The sequence below is a fragment of the Orcinus orca genome, chromosome 1, assembly GCF_937001465.1.
Source record: "Orcinus orca chromosome 1, mOrcOrc1.1, whole genome shotgun sequence".
NCBI classification, from domain to species: domain Eukaryota; kingdom Metazoa; phylum Chordata; class Mammalia; order Artiodactyla; family Delphinidae; genus Orcinus; species Orcinus orca.
The window spans coordinates 199,649,826-199,666,520 of record NC_064559.1 but is presented as its reverse complement, the minus strand read 5'-3'; the positions used below and the strand labels follow the sequence as shown (position 1 = coordinate 199,666,520).

The 16,695-nt window shown below is 53.4% G+C and overlaps 1 protein-coding gene across 2 annotated transcripts in view; it reads left to right on the top strand.

Moving 5' to 3' along the window:
- The first annotated feature begins 832 nt into the window (after positions 1 to 832).
- The window catches only part of ARHGEF10L (Rho guanine nucleotide exchange factor 10 like), a 167,712-nt gene continuing 151,849 nt past the window's right edge, over positions 833 to 16,695 (top strand). Inside the window, exon 1 of one of the 2 annotated variants that reach the window (XM_049706266.1) lies at positions 833 to 1,002. The gene's annotated coding sequence lies outside the window, so the exon portion shown is untranslated. Of the gene's footprint in view, positions 1,003 to 16,454; positions 16,587 to 16,695 lie in introns of those variants that run through there. The other variant, XM_049706273.1, reaches the window with a different exon arrangement.

The window sequence follows — 16,695 nt, the reverse complement described above, 5'->3', positions numbered from 1 at the left end:
AGGGCCAGATTTGGCCCTGATCTAAGACCTTGAGGCTTGACTGCCTGTGTCCTGTAGCAGAAGGTGGAGCAGGGTCCAGGTCAGGTTTGGTGTGAAGTGCAAGCTGTCCGTGAGCATTTTAAGGGCAGGGGCTGATCTCCTTTGAGACCCCATCCTGGGTTCTCAGAAGCACATGGTTAGGGCAGAGTAAGTCTTTGTGGTTAAATGACTTTTTCCGTGATGTCCAGATACACATGCTCTTAATCAGCTCAGCAGATATTTGACTAAAATCTTGGGGGGTGATTGACGCTGACAGTGAGAATGCAGACAGGGTCAGCCCTGGGTGGGCCGTCCTGCTTTCCTGAAAAGCATCCTGTGATCAGAGTCAACGTATTGTCTGTCACCTGGCAGCCAGGACTCCAGCTTTATCCTTACACAGTTTCATTTCATTCTCATGAGAACGCTGTCATATTGGAAGTATTATAATTACTCCAGTTGAACAGGGGGAAACTGGGGCTTGAGAGACAAGGCCTTGCAGCTGAAAAGGGCTGGGATTCAAACCTGAAACGTTCCAACTTCAAAGTCACGTTCTCTTCCACCCGTTCCTGAGCCAACAGGCAGCTGTCAGCGCTCAGCCCTTCTGCTCAGAACCCCCTTTTAGAGGGCTCCCCCCCCCACCGCTTTGTTCATGCCCCTCCTCCCTCCCTCATCCTAGCAACTTCCTGGTCCTCCCAGCCCGGCCCAGCCTTGCCCTGCCCTGCCTGGCTTGACTCAGTCTAGCCCTTCCTTGTGGGCTGCCAGGGGCCGCCTCCTGTGCTTCTGCCCGCCCGCCTGGCGGGTCTGGCAGGTGAGTGACTCACACACCTGGGTCCACTGCACACCCAACGAGGGGAGTCCGCGTACATGACCCCTGGGCTCCTGCTCGCCCTGTCAGCTGCGACGACGAACAGACGGGACCCTTCCCTGCTGCTGGGGCCCGCGCTGCCTTCTTCCTTAGTTGGAATTGGTCTGCACAGAATCCAGGTCAGGCTTTTGGTTTTTAAACATCTCTGTCCCTCGCTGAGTTGGAGGAGGACACTTTGGAGGTCACTGGGTGTGTCTGGGTCTCTGTTGCCGTTGACATCCTTGGGCTTCAGGCCCAGGGACACCCTGCTCCCTCCCAGGTGGTGGTGGGGCTTGGAATGCCTTGTGCTGGACTCAGGGAAGAGAACTCCTGCTGGGAGCCTCAGTGGACATGACCTTGACCCTCGTGGCTACCTTGTGGGGCAGGTCAGGGCAACATGGGGGTGAGGAATGCAGAGGGAGCCTGGCTGGGGCGTGTGTGCAGTGGGAACTTTCCCCAACTCCCTTCTTAGGGTCACAGAGTTTGATAGTTGCAGCTGGATAAGGCCTCAGAGGACACCTAGTTCAAAGGCATCATTTTACTGCTGGGAGAACTGAGGCTTGGAGGAGAGGGAGTAACTCAAGGTCATGTTGTGAATTGGTGGCGGAACAGGGGCTGGAGGCCAGAATCAGCTGCGCCTCCCCGCCCAGGGCTCCTTCCTGGCTCTTCAGCGCCTGCGCCGCTGTTTGTGCCCCTGGCCCACCTTGGTAGCCCTCTCGCACCTCATCCTATCCTGGTTAGGAGGGAGGAATGCATTGCACGCAATCTCACGGCTGTGATTTCATGGATTCACAGTTGGAAGCATTTGAAAGGTCACCCGGGCAGTCCTGGCTGTGGGTCTTTGACAGGTGGCTGTTTAGCCCCAGCTTGAATATCTCCGGTGACGGAGAACTCACTGCATTTGGAGGTGGCCTTTTCATTTGTGTGACTGCTGTCTGGCGAAGGCCGGTGTAATGCTTGCTGGGCACTTACTTGGTGCCAGGCGCTTTGCTAATGGAGTACATTACATTTATGAACACATTTAATCCTCCCAACACTCCTATGAGGTAAGTTTTATTCTTATCATTCTTGTTTATAGCTGAAGAAACAGGCACAGAGAGGTTAAGTAACTTACTCAAGATTTCACAGCTTGAACAAGGGGAGCTGAGATTTGAAGTCAGACAAGTCTGGTTCTAGAGCCCGACTGAGCCCTTAGCTCCGTGACTTGGTCACTGCTGGGTGATGATTCCTGGGGTGCGGAGTCCTGCTGGGCACGGCAAGGCCAAGGTTGGAATGGGGAATTTAGATGATTGTGTGCCCCTCCGGCTGACCTCCCGGGAGAGGGACAAGGCTCAGAGAGGTGAGGTGACCTACTTGAGGTCGCACAGCTAAGAGATGGCAGAGAGTCAGACTCTCCCTCTTGGCTCCTAACAGAGTGTGTGCCGCACCAGGCCGGCCCCTCCTCTGGGTAGCTTTTCCTCCAGAGGATCCTGGTACGTTTGGGGCAGAAGTGTCTGAGTGAGGCTGCCTCCCCAGCTTTTGGTTCCTGAATCAGGGTCTCCTGAGGCTTGTTTGGGGACTACCCGCTCTCTTCTATCCCCCTGAGGGCTGAGCTCTTCTGGGATTAATGCAACCAGCCCTCCAGCTGGGTCTCCTCAGTTAGTGGGACTTTGGGAATTTCAGGGTGGTGACCGGTCTGGCCCCATTCACATCCCTACCACCTAGAAGGTGAGAAGAGTCCCTGCTGTCTCCTTCCAGAGCTCCCTCCCTAGGACAGTCACGTGGGCAAGAGGTCCCCAGGGTGATTCCACTCTGTCCTCTCCTCCTGATAATAATTATGATATTAACAGCGATATTGACTACTGGTCCTGCCACCATTGCTCCATTTCCATTTGTCGGACACTCACCACCTGCTAAGCTCTGAGTCAGGCAGCCCGCATGCCGTAGTTTGTTCAGTCATTCTGAGAACTCCCATTTCACAGATGAGGAAGCTGAGGCTCAGAGAGGTGAAGTCACTTGCCCAGGGTCACACAGCTGGCCGATGGCACTGAAGTCATCAGCAGAAAGTTGAAAGCTCACATCATCCAAAGTTGCATGCTGAGTTCACGGTGTAGCCAGGGCCAGGGTCCAGCTGGGTTGACCCTAGATTTCAAGCTTTTCCTACTTGGCTCCTCTGGGCTCGGCTGCACTGCGGTGGGACTTGAGAAACATGGGTTCTGGTCGTGTTCTGCCTCTAAACACTACAGGACGTTGGGCAAGCCCCTCAGCCTCTGGGGGCCTGGGTCACCCCTATCTGGGTGCAGGAGCTGATAATTTCTTTCCTGTGATCTCACCGAGGGCTGTGAATTATATCACAGCTGGGAATGCCTTAAAAACCTTAACACAGGGAGTTCCCTGGTGGCCTAGTGCTTGGGATTCTGGGTTTTCACTGCAGTGGCCTGGATTCAATCCCTGGCTGGGGAACGAGATCCCTCGAGCTGCACTGTGTGGCCAAAACCAGACAAAAAACAACAAAGCAAAACAAAACAGCAAACCTTGACACAGTATGCATGCAGACAATTAGTGTGAAGAGAGGTGATTACCCAAGCTGCATCTCCAGTCCCCTCTGTGCCTGGGACAGCCTTGACGTTGACTCCCCACCGCCACCTTGGGATGCAGGAACACAAGCCCGGCTCTACAGCAGGGAAGCTGAGGCTCAGGGAGGTGAAGTCGCTCACTTGAGGTTATAGGACTAGTAGGTGGGGAAGCAGGGATTTGACCTCAGAAGTGAACACCCCCATCACGATGAGAGACAGCTCCTTGGGGTTGGGGATGTCCCAGGGTACCCAGGCTTGGAGCAGTGAGTGGGTTTGGAGATATCGACCCTTTGGCCTCAAGGGGGTCAGACTCCCAAGAGCAGGGTCCCAGGAGCTTAGCAGGTGGGTTCAAGGCAGGTGGGGCGGTGCTGCCGTGAGGTGCGTCCCTGTCTCCCCTGCTCAGGCCTCTCCCACTTGGCCCTTCAGCAGAATGAGAGGGACCTCCCCTCCCCCATCCTTCCTTGTCTCAGGGACAGAGGCAGTCCTTGTTCCAAGGGGACAGGAAAACAGGGAGCACTCCTGATCCATTCTGGGACCTGTCCTGAAGGTAACCCTGATTCCTCCTCCTGGCCCAGCTCAGCCCAGCTCAGCCACTGCAGAGAGTCGTCGGATGCCCCAGCAGAGGGAGGGACGCATCGGGGTTAGGTCACACTTCTGCCCACCTCTTCCTTCCCCATCTTTCCCTCTTCCCTGCTTTTCCTCCTGAGCAGTGTCATAATTGAACCTGATAACCATTCATTCTATCTGATAAGAGGGGGTCCAATATCACGGCTTGTTTGAGACTGGCAGGGGTGGGCGAGGGGACCCCAGGCCGGGAGCCAGGAGGCTGCCACTTCTCCCACTGCGTTCTTCATGCCTGGTGTAACCTTGAGCAAATCCTTTGCCCTCTCTGGGCCTCAGTTTCCCCTTCTGTGAAAGGAGGGGTTTGGCTTGGATCATCCCTAAGGGCCCTGCCAGCTTTGAAAGTCTCTGACTTGCTTGACTGGATGGCCCCGAGGTGCCCTCTGAGCTCCCTGCCAGCTCTCTGTCCTCCGCACGTGGCCCCGGGAGCACAGGCATGCAGGGGAGGCTCCCGTTTGCTTCTGATACGTGGGGACTGGCAAAGATGGGAGTAAGCGCCATAAAGACCCGCTCCTACTCTGTCTGGCCGATTTTTGGAATAAACCCAGGGCGCCACTGTTTGACTACAGGGGAGAGGCTGTCTGAGGCCCTTTCCACCTTGTTGTTTGTGGAAAAAGTATGGACGTTGGGGTCAGACTTGGGTTCACATCCCAGCTCTGTCCTTCCTGATGGTGTGAACTTGGAAAGGCTGCTTGGTCTCAGCAATTGCATTTGAAAAGGAAGATAATAATACTGAACTCACTGAGACCTTATGAGGGTTATGAATTCTCCCAGGCAGAGCACTTGGCCCAGCGAATAGTAGATGCTCAATAAAAGAGAGGACAGGTCCCTGGCACCAGCGCCAGCTGATCCCTCGTGTCTCCGGAATGACAGGACGCCTTGTCCGGGATCTAGTGACACATTCCACGCAGAGGAGCGGGTGTCTCCAGGCGTGATAGGGATGATGTGGCCCTAGTTCTAGTCTTTCCTCTTCCTCTTTCTTAGAGTTGCTCTGGAAACTACAAAACTGGGCCACATGTCTCAATGCCTGCTCTCCTGGGGCCGCTGGGTTTCTTCACTGCCCCACCGCCCCGAGTCTTGCTTTCCCCGCGGAAAACCGGGAACCCTAGGCTCCAGCCAGGGCATAGTGGGGAGGGGGGCAGCCCGCTGCACACTGACCTCATCCCCACATCTGGCTGGCTGGCCCAAACGACTGAGCAGAATTCACAAGGTGTAAGGATTCATGGGTCAGGGTGAGATCTCTCCAGTGAACTAGAGAACGAGCCCCCTAAGGCTCTAGGCTCCTGGGGGGTGGTCCAGAATTTCCCGAGCACACCCAGGGAAAGGGCTGGAGCTGACTTCAAGCAAAGCCCGGGGGCTGGCACAGCTGTATTCCTGGCCCAGCCCTGGAGCCGCAGGGCAGGCAGCTCACTGAAGATGGAGCATCGTGTGGCTGTCCCTGATTCACAGACATGCGTCTGGGGATGGAGCAGATGAAATTCCCTGGCGAAGTGGTGGTTTCTGGGAAGGGGGACCGTGCCTGATAAAGCTACGTGCTGCTATCTCAAAGCTCATTACCCAAAAGACATTTCTTTTTTCCTTCCCCTAAAAATCAGCACAATCTTCTCTGCTTTTCCTGGAATCCTGGATGGGGGATTTTCTAGTTAGTAGAGAAACCGTATCCAGCTTCTTCCTGCTTCACCCAGGGGGTGAGTGGTTTTTTTCCTGTAGTTTTTCAATTGTATTCATCCATCCATTTGTCCATCCATCCATCTATCCATGTGCCCATCCATCCAAAGACTGCTCATTGAGTGTCCGCTCTGTGCCAGACACTACATTCTAGAGACACAACTCTGTGCAACACAGGCCTCCTATCCTTAGGGAGATGACAGTATAGCAGGGGTGACAGGCAATTTAGGCAATACAGTACCCGGGGTGCTACGGCCTTATCTATTTATCAGTTTCCTTATCTGTTGCATGGGATGGTAACTGTACCTGTCTCCTGGTAGTGTGAAGATTTGATGAGATAATACAGGTAAAGAGTTGGCCCACTGTCTGGCATGTAGTAAAGTGCTCGGTAAGTGTTAGCTGTGAGAATAACGATGCTTGTGAGCGTGGTGAAGACGATGATGATTCAGATCACCTACAACAGTGCCTGGCGCTGACTAGCAACCACGCACATCCATAAGTTGCTCTGGGCAACAGGTAATAGGGGAATGGTGACCAAGGGCAGGCCCCGAGCCAGCTTCTCGGGGTGGGGCAGTCCATGAGCTAATCATCTCAACAAAGGGGCCGAGGGTGCTGGCCACGCCATCTGGCGGCAGGGCGTGTGGGTCTGAGGGGGAGCTGGAGCCAACGCAGCTGCCTCTCTGGTTGGCCCAGTTAGGAGCTGGTTATGAAGCGTCTTAGAGTGAAATCAGCCATGAGACCAGGCGCTGTAGACTGCCTTTGCAGGGCTGGAGCAGGCTATCTGGAAAGTTCCCAGAAGCTGAGAGAGGGCAGGGCAGCCAAAGGCAGCAGAGGTGGGGATGAACCCCCGCACTGGGGGTCAGCAGGGGGAGGCTATGGATGAAGTTCTAGGGGGAGCAGCCTTACGTGGTCAGGGGGTCCCTGGTGGTCCCCCACGGGGCTGATGAGGGTTGAGGATGGCAGTCTTATTCACCACTGTACCCCCAGCTCCTGGAACAGTGCCAGGAACACCGTAGGCACTTAATTGGGGAGTATTGGCTGGATGCATGCTGTCTGATCAGGCCACCCAAGACGGCTGTTCTCTTGCTCTCCATACATCTCCAGCTACACCAGTCCCTGCTTCACCTACACCCTACTCACAGGACTGACCTTTCCTCTTAATCATAGAGCCTAATCTGTAAATGTCTACATACTTGCCCCCTGGCCCAGCTAGTGATTGTTCTAATCTTTAGATCAGAACATCTCTCCACCATAGCTTAACGAAGGGGCAGTGAGGGGATGATCCTCTGCTGGTTTCCCTGGTAACCGATGAGCCATCCTGATGTAAGTTCCCCCTATAACTGGTAACCTCTTCCCCCCAAACCCTGGAAGCAAAGACGGCAGCCATGTCCTGCCTACCGTCTGCCGTGCGTGGAAGGGTGTCACTCCAGGACCTTGTTTCAGACATGTAAGCCCCCCCATCAATTAAACCATTAATGTCTCTGTTGCTATAACTCCAGGCTCTTTCTTCGGTCTTGAGGCTGGGCTAGTACAGGGCTGGCAGGCCTATGGGGTGCAGCCCAGCACACGCCAAGACCCTGTTGGGATGGTCTGGTTTAACTATCATGCTGGTTTACCTGTAGGAAGCAGTGGTTCTGGAACCCACAAGAGTGGGTGCAAACCCAGGTACCCCTACTTACCAGCTCTGTGGGACCTTGAATAAGACATTTCCTCTTTCTGAGCCTCAGTTTCCTCATCTGCAAAATAAGAATTGCAGCATCAGCCTTGAGGATTGTTGGGTAGACAGGAGATGGCCAAAGGATTTAGAAGTGACAGCTGTTGTCATTTTCCCCACAACTAGGGTGACACCCAGAGTTGTGAGCCAGGACTGTGGGATTGGGCTGGTGGGGATGGAGTGTCTGCTGAACCCCACATTGTGATGTTTTGGAGAGGTGTGGTAGCTGGAGTCAGATAGACCTAGAATCCATTGCTTACTTGCTGTGTGACCTTAGGTGGTCTACTTACCTCTCTGTGCCCAAGTTCATCATGTGAAAAAAAGGGGATCTTGAAAGCAGCCATTCTACAGAGTTCTTACAAGAGTAAATGGGGTCATACATGAAGAGCACAGGGACTGGCATATCCCTCAGTAAAGGGGGATTTACTGCCCAGTAAAGGGGGCTGGCTTTATCATTGGGGGCCATCCGGGAGGAATGGGGTGAAAAGCCATTGTGAGCGTGAATGTGAGATACGGTGAGGGACTCTGCATTTCATCCGAGGGAAGGGGCTCAGGTCCCTCCCTGCTGTGTTGGGAATCCCAGCCCGCTGTGTCTCTGCTGACATATTGTGTAGGTGAACAGAACCATCCTGGTGAAGTCTTTGAGGTCCCAGAAGTTGCTTGTTTCCAGGAGAAAACCTAGGAAACCCATTTGGCTTCATCTCTTGGGTGATCTTAACCCAAGGCCACAGGGTAGGGGGGAAGGAGCAGATTCTGGATTTAAATCCCCACTCCTCTACTCTCCCACTGTGTGATCTTGGGCAAGTCATTTAACCTCTCTGGGTCTGTTTCTGTATTCATAAAACTGGACAAAACCACCTTCCTTGCAGGATTCTCTGGAAGCCGAGCACACAGTGGGCCTCTGTAAAGGGGAGTGATTTGTGCAGTCTCCACGCAGGGCGAGGGAGTAGGTGTTAATGAACGCTGGGGCTGGTCCAAAAATCCAGTCTATAAAACTCCTGCCTGCAGCTTCTGGTGCGTTGCTAATGGGAGTTTATGTGAAGGACACAGCAGGATAAGGGCCCATTGTTTCCAGTGGGGACGGTTTTATGACTCTTAGAAAGCGTCTTTCATCTGGGAGACCAGGGAGCTTATGGAACCTCCCAGCTCTGGGCGGTGAAACTGGGGGATGCTGAAGGTTTCTGGGGCTGGTGCCAGGCTGCAGTCACTGCCAGGCCCTCCTGCTGACAGGGGCTAAGGCCTCCCTGGAGTGTCACTGCAGCGTCAGGCTGGCAGCCGCTGTGCCTCCCTTTCCCCAGGCCTAGGACCTTCTCTCCTGGAGACCTTCTGTCTGGTCCCCAGTGCCCAGCCTGGTCTGCTCGGCAAGGCTGGAGGCTCACTGGGTCTGCCGGGTTCCCTTTCTGCTGCCCCTCCTCAGCGGCCAGTGCCATATCCTCTTCATTCTTACGGCAGCTTCTAGAACAGGCTTTGGACTCTGTCTGCTGTCAGCTGACCGGCAACTCTCATTGCTTGGGAGGCTTGCCTGGCACCCTGAGCCCTGGGTAGGGGCAGTAACCTGATGCCAGGAAGAGAAGACCTTGTCTCTCTGTCCTTTCTGGCTCCTTGGCCAGGTCCCAGGCAGAGAAACCCAACCTCCCCTTGGCTCCACAGGCAGCCCCAAGTCCTCTGCCTGCTTATCCCCAGCGGAGGCTGCAGCTACCCCGAGGAGTAGGTGAGGCTGGCTTCCTAGTGTAGACTGGGCTGGCACACGGGGCCGGTGGGCATGGGCTGATGGGCAGAGGATCTTAACATGTTTGCAGCTGCCTCTGATGGCCCAGGCTGTGACTTTTCCCTTTTCCGTTTCATCTTTTCCATTGGGGGAGATACAGAGAGACTAGAGCGGGATGTTTGGATACATGAATTGGTCCCAGAATCCCCCCTCACCCTGCGCCAAGATGGTAGCCATGGGCAGTGGGTACCACTCTCCTTTGATCATATGAATAAAAATCCACTCAGGTGAGTGCAGTGAAGGGGGGTTGTCTCTGTAAGGACACAACAGTTTACTCAGATGGACGTTCAAGGCTAGGACAGAATAGCATTGTGCCTCAGTTTCCTCATCTGTAAAACAGGGATAAAAGTACCTACTTTATAGGGTTGCTGGGAGGATTCAATGAATTAATACATGAAAGTGATTAAACAGAGCCCAGTGCAGAGTGTTATGGAAGAATCTGCTATTATTATTGCTAGGGCTAGGTGATCTCTGCCTCACTGTCTTTTTCTCCCACTTTACTTTTGCTGTTGTTGTTGTTGTTTCTCTGTGGCGTTTCTGATCCCCCAGAACCTCAGCTTGAACTTGGCTGTGGTTTGTTGCAGCACGATTGCCAGCTCTGGCTCGGCACCATCTTTCAGGTTCAGCGTCCGTGATCATTTGACTGACTCAGCCTCTCAGCTCTCCAATGCCAAATTCTTGAGTGAGACGAGCTGATGGGCCCAGTGTCAGTCAGATGTTCACCCTGTTGTCCAATCAAGCACGCTGGGGAATGGGTTGCTGTCACGGCACATGGAGGTGCACGCGTCCTGGCACGTCCAGTCCAGCCTCTTCGGAGGCTCTGCCAGAGCGGCAGAAGAACGGTGAACAGCGGTTCGGTGCTATTTCTGCCAATCCACAGGAGCGTTCCGTGTTTCTAAGTGTTCAGGACAAGTTTTCAGAACTCCTGCTGCTGGTACTTGGAGCCTGTGTGGCTCACAAAGTATTGGTCCATTTAAAACTTGAAATAGTTGCCAATATGAAACATCAGGGGATTCATATGGAAATCTGGATTTCTAGCTTCTCCTGGGAAAAACAATACGAAAGCTGCATAGTGCACAGGGACTCACCTTCCAGAACTGGGTGGCGACTGCCCCTTTTATCTGGGGCCGTGCTTTCCAGGCCTCCAACCTTGAGACACAGTGTCTGTGGTCATGTTCAACCTGCTTCTCCCATTTTCGTCTCCTACCTGACCCCCTAGGACCTGGAATTTGCTACCTTACTCCATATGCTGGCTCTTACCTAGGGAAGGGAACTGCGTAAAGAACAAGAAAAATTATGTAGCTTTTCAAAAAAATGTTTTTAAATATTTATTTATTTATTTGTCTGCACTGGGTCTTAGCTGCGGCAGGAGGGATCTTTGTTGCAGCATGCAGAATCTTTAGTTGCGGCATGTGGGATCTAGTTCCCTGACCAGGGATTGAACCCGGGCCCCCTGCATTGGGGGAACAGAGTCTTAGCCACTGGACCACCAGGGAAGTCTCTCAAAATTTTTGAATATATACATGAGCCCAGTTCTGTGTTAAATAGTCCACAAATATTACCTCATTTAATCCTCTAAACAACCTCATAAGGTAGGTATTATTACTTTCACCTATACTATATAGATCGTTGAAACTGAGGCTCAGAGAATTAAGCAACTTGCTCTATGTTAGCACGGGCCATCTGACTTTAGAAATGACTTTAAGCTTACAGAAAAGCTGCAAGTACAATACGACTTTCCCTCTGAGGCATTTGAAAGGAAACCGCTGATGTGACGTTCCTTCTCTTTGGATATGTAGTATGTGTTTCCTACAAACAAGGACATGCTCCTATACAACCATGATACAACCATCAAAGTCAGGAAATTCACATCATACATTTCTACCACCTAATCCTCACACCCTCTTCAAGTTTTGCAGATGGTCCCCATAACTCCAGGCGAAGGATGGAGTTCAGACCACATGCTGCATCTGGTTGTCGAGTCTCTTTGGTTTCCTTCAATCTGGAAAAGCGCCTTGGTCTTTCCTGGATTTTTGTGACCTTGGCACTTTAGAAGACATTTAGAGGAGCGTCCCTCAATTGGGGTTTGTTTGATGTTCACTTGTGATGATGTGCGTTGTGCATATCTGGCAGGAAGATCATGAAGTGATATTGTGTCTTTCTCAGCGAATCACATCAGGAGACTCATGATGTCAAAATGTCCCCCAGCTGGTCACGGTCACCCAATCCGACCACTTGGGTGAGGAGGTGACTGCCAAGTTTCTCCACTGTAAAGTTGCTCTTTCCCCTTTTGTGGTTAATAAGTATTTTGTGAGGAAGTACTTTGAGACTCTGCGAATAGCATTCCTAGCTTTCAATTTATTCATGTACTCATTTACATCGGTATAGACTCTTGGAAATTCTGGCCCAGCAATATGTTTCAGGCACAGCTTGTGCCTACTCTGGAATCAGCCATTTCTCCAAGGAGCTCTGGTTCCTTTTAACAGAGAATGGTATTGGCTGCACCGCGTGGCATGCAGGATCTTAGTTCCCCGACCAGGGATCGAACCCATGCCCCCTGCAGTGGAAGCGCAGAGTCTTAACCGCTGGACCACCAGGGAAGTCTCAGAGAATGGTATTTAGAAACCATGATCTGACTGCTAAGTGTGTTCATTGTCATTGGGTGTCCCTGTTCCCAGGCCCTTTTGGTGGACAGAGCTATGAGAGAGCTATGAGCTCACACCCAAATCTCCAATTCCAGTCCAACACCACAGGGTTCCTTCTACTTTTCTCCCTTTTCATATTTGTATTCCCTTCTCCAACAGTGTTTGGAGTTTGAACTCTTGACAACCACTATACTAGCCTGCCTCTCATCAATAATACTTATGATCATTTATGATAATATAGTATCAAATAGCATATTTATCTAATTTTGTTGTTGGGATGTTGAAAAATCTCTGTTAGACTATATTAGTCTTCTATCCCTTCAAAATCCTATGGGATAGAAGAGGGCAAGAGGATTATGGCTCTTTTACAGGCATTGGGACCAAGTGGAATAGGTTGAATGCTGTTCTCAGGGTCCTATGGAGAGCGTGGGGTGCAGAGCCCTGTCCTGTGTCTGTGTCCAGCCCACTGGACAAGAGTGTCCATCCCCCCCAATGGCTGTTTTGGGAGAACTTTGAGACTACATCCCCAAGAGAAAGAGCTGCTCAGACTGTCCTCTCCCTTGCACCAAGGCCCGTAAAGTGGTAGCTCAGAAAATCAAGTTTCCTTCTTCACCTGAGCCCCCCAAACCACCTCTAGCTGTGTGTTTCCCCACACATGGCAGGTCCTGAGTTATGAGGAAACTGGGAGGTGGTGGGGAGATCGCTCAGTACAGCCCAGCTGCCTTCCAGTTGCCCGTCCTACTGAACAGGGACAGCAGTGTTACTAAAAGAGAGTTTCATTTTGGTAAGACAGATTATGTCGTCCGCATTCATAATCAAAATGCGATCCAGCCTCTCTTAGATAAGAACCTGTTCATGACCGGTTTGACGATGCAGGAAATAATAAGGACTAGCTGCTTTCTGCACACTCTCCGTTCATACTGCCTGTGCAGGGGAGGTGTCTGGACTTGGGAAGTTCACTTTCCCATCTACCCTCTTCCTTTTTTTTTTTTTTTTTTTTTGTGATACGCGGGCCTTTTACTGTTGTGGCCTCTCCCGTTGCGGAGCACAGGCTCGGGACGTGCAGGCTCAGCGGCCATGGCTTACGGGCCCAGCCGCTCCGCGGCATGTGGTATCTTCCCGGACCAGGGCACGAACCCGTGTCCCCTGCATCGGCAGGAGGACTCTCAACCACTGCGCCACCAGGGAAGCCCTACCCTCTTCCATTTTGATCTACTACAAGCCTGGGCCGATGGAAGCAGGGCCAGGCTGGGAGGCAGAGGCAGAAGCCCTGCGTTCCCATCCTCACTTTGCAACCAGCTTTCTAGGCAGCCTTGGCTAAGTCACTTAGCCTCTCTGACCAATGGGAAATACTGCCACGCCCTCCCTCCCTCCCCTCCTCTTTCCCAGGTCAGCAGTAGAGACCAGGGAGAACAGAGTCCCCGTCCCATCCAGATGTATCATCCATGATTATGCTTACACAATAGATCCTGCCCCACCAGAATGCTCAGCGAGTGGGAAATTCTGGTTAATTGAATGTTCTGGGACATGGAAACGTTCCCAGAAATCCCTTTTGTTCCTTTTGTGGCTATTGAAACCCATTTGTTCAACTATTTAGCAAATATTTGTCTCGTGCTTATGCTCCATCAGGCTCTGTCCCAGGTGCTGGGAATTCCAGCATGAATGAGACTGCAGAGTCCCAGCTCCCGAGGACTCACAGTTCGGGGGAAGGCGTGGGGTGAATACCCTACACAACACGGTAGGATGGGTGCACGGAGGAGGGGACCGTAGGATGCTATGGGATCCCAGGAGCCCAGTCTTGGGTCACTAGAGAACAGATCCTTGAGAAGGTGTTTTCTATGTGCAGAGCATCAAAAAGCCACAGTGTCTGGGGGATGGAGCAGTAATGGCGTTTCAGGCAGAGGGAACAGCGTAGGCAACGACCCAGTGAAACGCCTCGTACATTCAGTCGTGCTGTGGAGCTTAGCACGTGAGGCTGGGCAGGCGAGAGAGAAGGGGTGTATACGTGTCAGGAGAGCAAGAATGCAGGAGAATTGGGCTGGGCTGGGGCCTGGCCTGACCTAGAAGGTGAGGGCTGCAGGCTCATTTGTTCTCGAGTATGTGTTTCCTGATGTGCTTTTTTTTTTTTTTCTCATACAGTATAAGTAGAATGTAGATGGAAAATGAAATGAAAACACTAATTCACAGAGGAGGGGCCTCAAGGTCAAATGGATGACACAGGACTGGGAGGAATGGTGACAAGTGGAAGGACACGGCTTTTTCTAAGGGGCCACCACCGCTCCTTGGGGCCTATAGAGTGTGGCCATGGGGGCCTGGCATTACCAGATCGTCAGATTTGTTAAGAGAAGCCAGCAGTCTGGCAATGAATGGATGGGAAATCTCTCAATTGTTAAATGTTAGTAGCTAATTAACAATAATAAAATCACTGCGGGCAAAACAAAATGCTTCTGCAGGCTCTGTTTGTTGTGTGAGCTGGTAGTTTGCAACCCTGGATCCAGAAGTTTCTATTGATAAGGGTTTGAGGGTGTCCACTTGGTATGCCCCTAACCTGTGCTGGGCTCTGGGGGCACAATGGGGGCCTGAGGTATGGCCGCTGCCCTCAAGCTGGAGACAGTTCGAGTCATTACATGCCCAGAATCAGCTAACAGAAACAAAAGCGCTAACAGAAGCAACTAACCAAAGCATGAAGTGCTGTAGAGCTCAGAGGGAGAGGTGGTTGGGGAACAGAGGCCATGTGGGGCAGCTTCCTGGAGATTCTGGGCCTTCTGATCATTCTGGGAGGGAGGGTAGACCTTAGTGCAACCAAACAGGGGGCAGGCATTCCAGACTGGAGGACTCAGGAGGGCTCAGGCCCAGGAAGGAAACAACTATAGCCAGGGAGGGGGGCTGGAAGAGGTCTGAAAGGCTGCAAATGCAGGTCCAGGGACTTGTACTTTTTCTATGCCAGCAGGACCCACATATCTAAATTCTGGTGCAAGGCTTAATACCGTGAGCCCCGAGGTTACTGGATAGACATTTGAAGATGTTCTTGCTGCTTTCCTGCCATTCCAGAAACTTTCCTCCCTGCTGTCATGGCCACTGTTTATTCTTCCCTGGAATGGACAATCCAGCAGGGCAGGGGCCTTGCCTGTTTTGTTCACTGATGTCTCTTGCGTACCTAGAATGATGTCTGGAACATAGTAAGTGCTCAGCAAATATTTACTGGCTGTACAGTGTGAGCCCAGGGTTGCCCTAGGCTCGGGGGTTAGGATGACTTTATGAACAACTCTTAGGACAAGCTCTATGGGGCTTATGTTCTTGTGTGGAGATGGACAAGAAAAAAGCAAACCTATCAATGAATAAGATGATTTCAGAGAGCGTGGACTGGTGTGGCTTGTCTTGCTGCACTGTAGTGGCCCGTTATCCCTGTCTCCTCCTAGCCTAGGAGAGCCGAGGGGGCAGGGCCAGGGTCTGTCTGGTTCCTTGTTTCATTCCTAGCCCCTGAGGCTGGTGCCTGCCAAACAGGGAGTAGTTAAAAGAAAAAACGTGTTTGCTGGCTGTGGGAAAGAACGAACACAGGCCAGCACAGACTCCAGGCTACATACACCTGTGCCCTTTGGAGGCTGCAGAACTCTTTATCAAGCCAGGAGTCATTGCTGATAAGCCTGAGTGTGAATTTCTTTGCATATAGGGAGGTAGCAGGGCAGTGTTTAATAACAGGGATCATCTTAATTAATGAGCTGATAACTGTAATTAATTGCATCATATCCGGAGGCCCTCTTTGGAATTCTGAGAGGGAGTAACTAGGGTTTGGTAGCTTTGAGTACTGGGAGGGAGGGGCATGCTAGGATCTCGGTTCCACCGCTTCCTTGCTGGGTGGGCTTTGGCAAGTTACAGCTCTGAGCCTCCGTTTCCTCATCAAGAAAATGGAGCTACATGGCAGGGTGGTTGCTAGTTCAAAGCCCTCAATGCCTGCAGCTGCCAGGATTATGGTTCCTGAGGTTATTATGGGAAACCAGGGTGCAGGGCTGATGTAATGCGTCAGGAGGGTTCTCTGCGGCAGGGGCTCGGTGGGGGCCCATCGCAGGTCTGGGTTTTCCTATGGGACCAACCCAGGCATCCCTCACCCTTCTGGGTAGCCCTGGGCAAGCTCCTCTAAGTGAGGGAGAAGCAAGCAGCCGGCGCGGGCCGGGGACGTTTCCAAGGGAGAAGCGGGGAAGGGGGAGGGGACACGGGGGTGGGGATGAAGGAGTGGGGAGCCCTGTGAGACCTGAAGGGTCTTGCCCCAGCCCCTGCGGGCGTCGGTTTTCCCACCCGTGTGGCGAGAGGCTGGGTGGGCGGGAGGGAGGGAAGCCCTCCTCCGGCCGCGGGGTGGGGGGCGGTTGGGGGAGCTCCCGGCCTTCCGGGGGTCGCCGGGCGCGGCGGTCTGGCCAGCAGGGGTTAAGCGGTGACTTCAGCCGCGGCGAGCAGGCCGGCGGGCCGGGCTGGCAGGAGGGCGGGGGCGGCGCCGCGTTGCGCTGTGCGCCGCGGCTGGACCAGGCCGCTCGGCAGCGGCGGCGGCGGCGGGCGCACCCCGGACCGGGCCGTGACCTCGCGGGCTGCGCGCGGCGCGGCCATTGGCTCGGGCGGCGGCGGGCCGGGCGGCTGGGGCGCGGGGCTGGGCCGGCCCGGCCATGGGCGCCCGCGGCCGCCGGGGCAGCTGAGGTGCGGGGCGGCCGCCGGCGCCTTTGTGAGCGGCGCGGACAACAAAGGCGCGGCCGAGCGGCCGGAGCCGGTGAGTGCGGCCCGCGGGGCGCGGGGCCGGGCGGGGGGCTCCGCGATCTCCGAGACCCCGCCAGGGTGTCCGTGTGGCTCCGGGTTTCTCCGGGGCCGTGGGCGTCCCT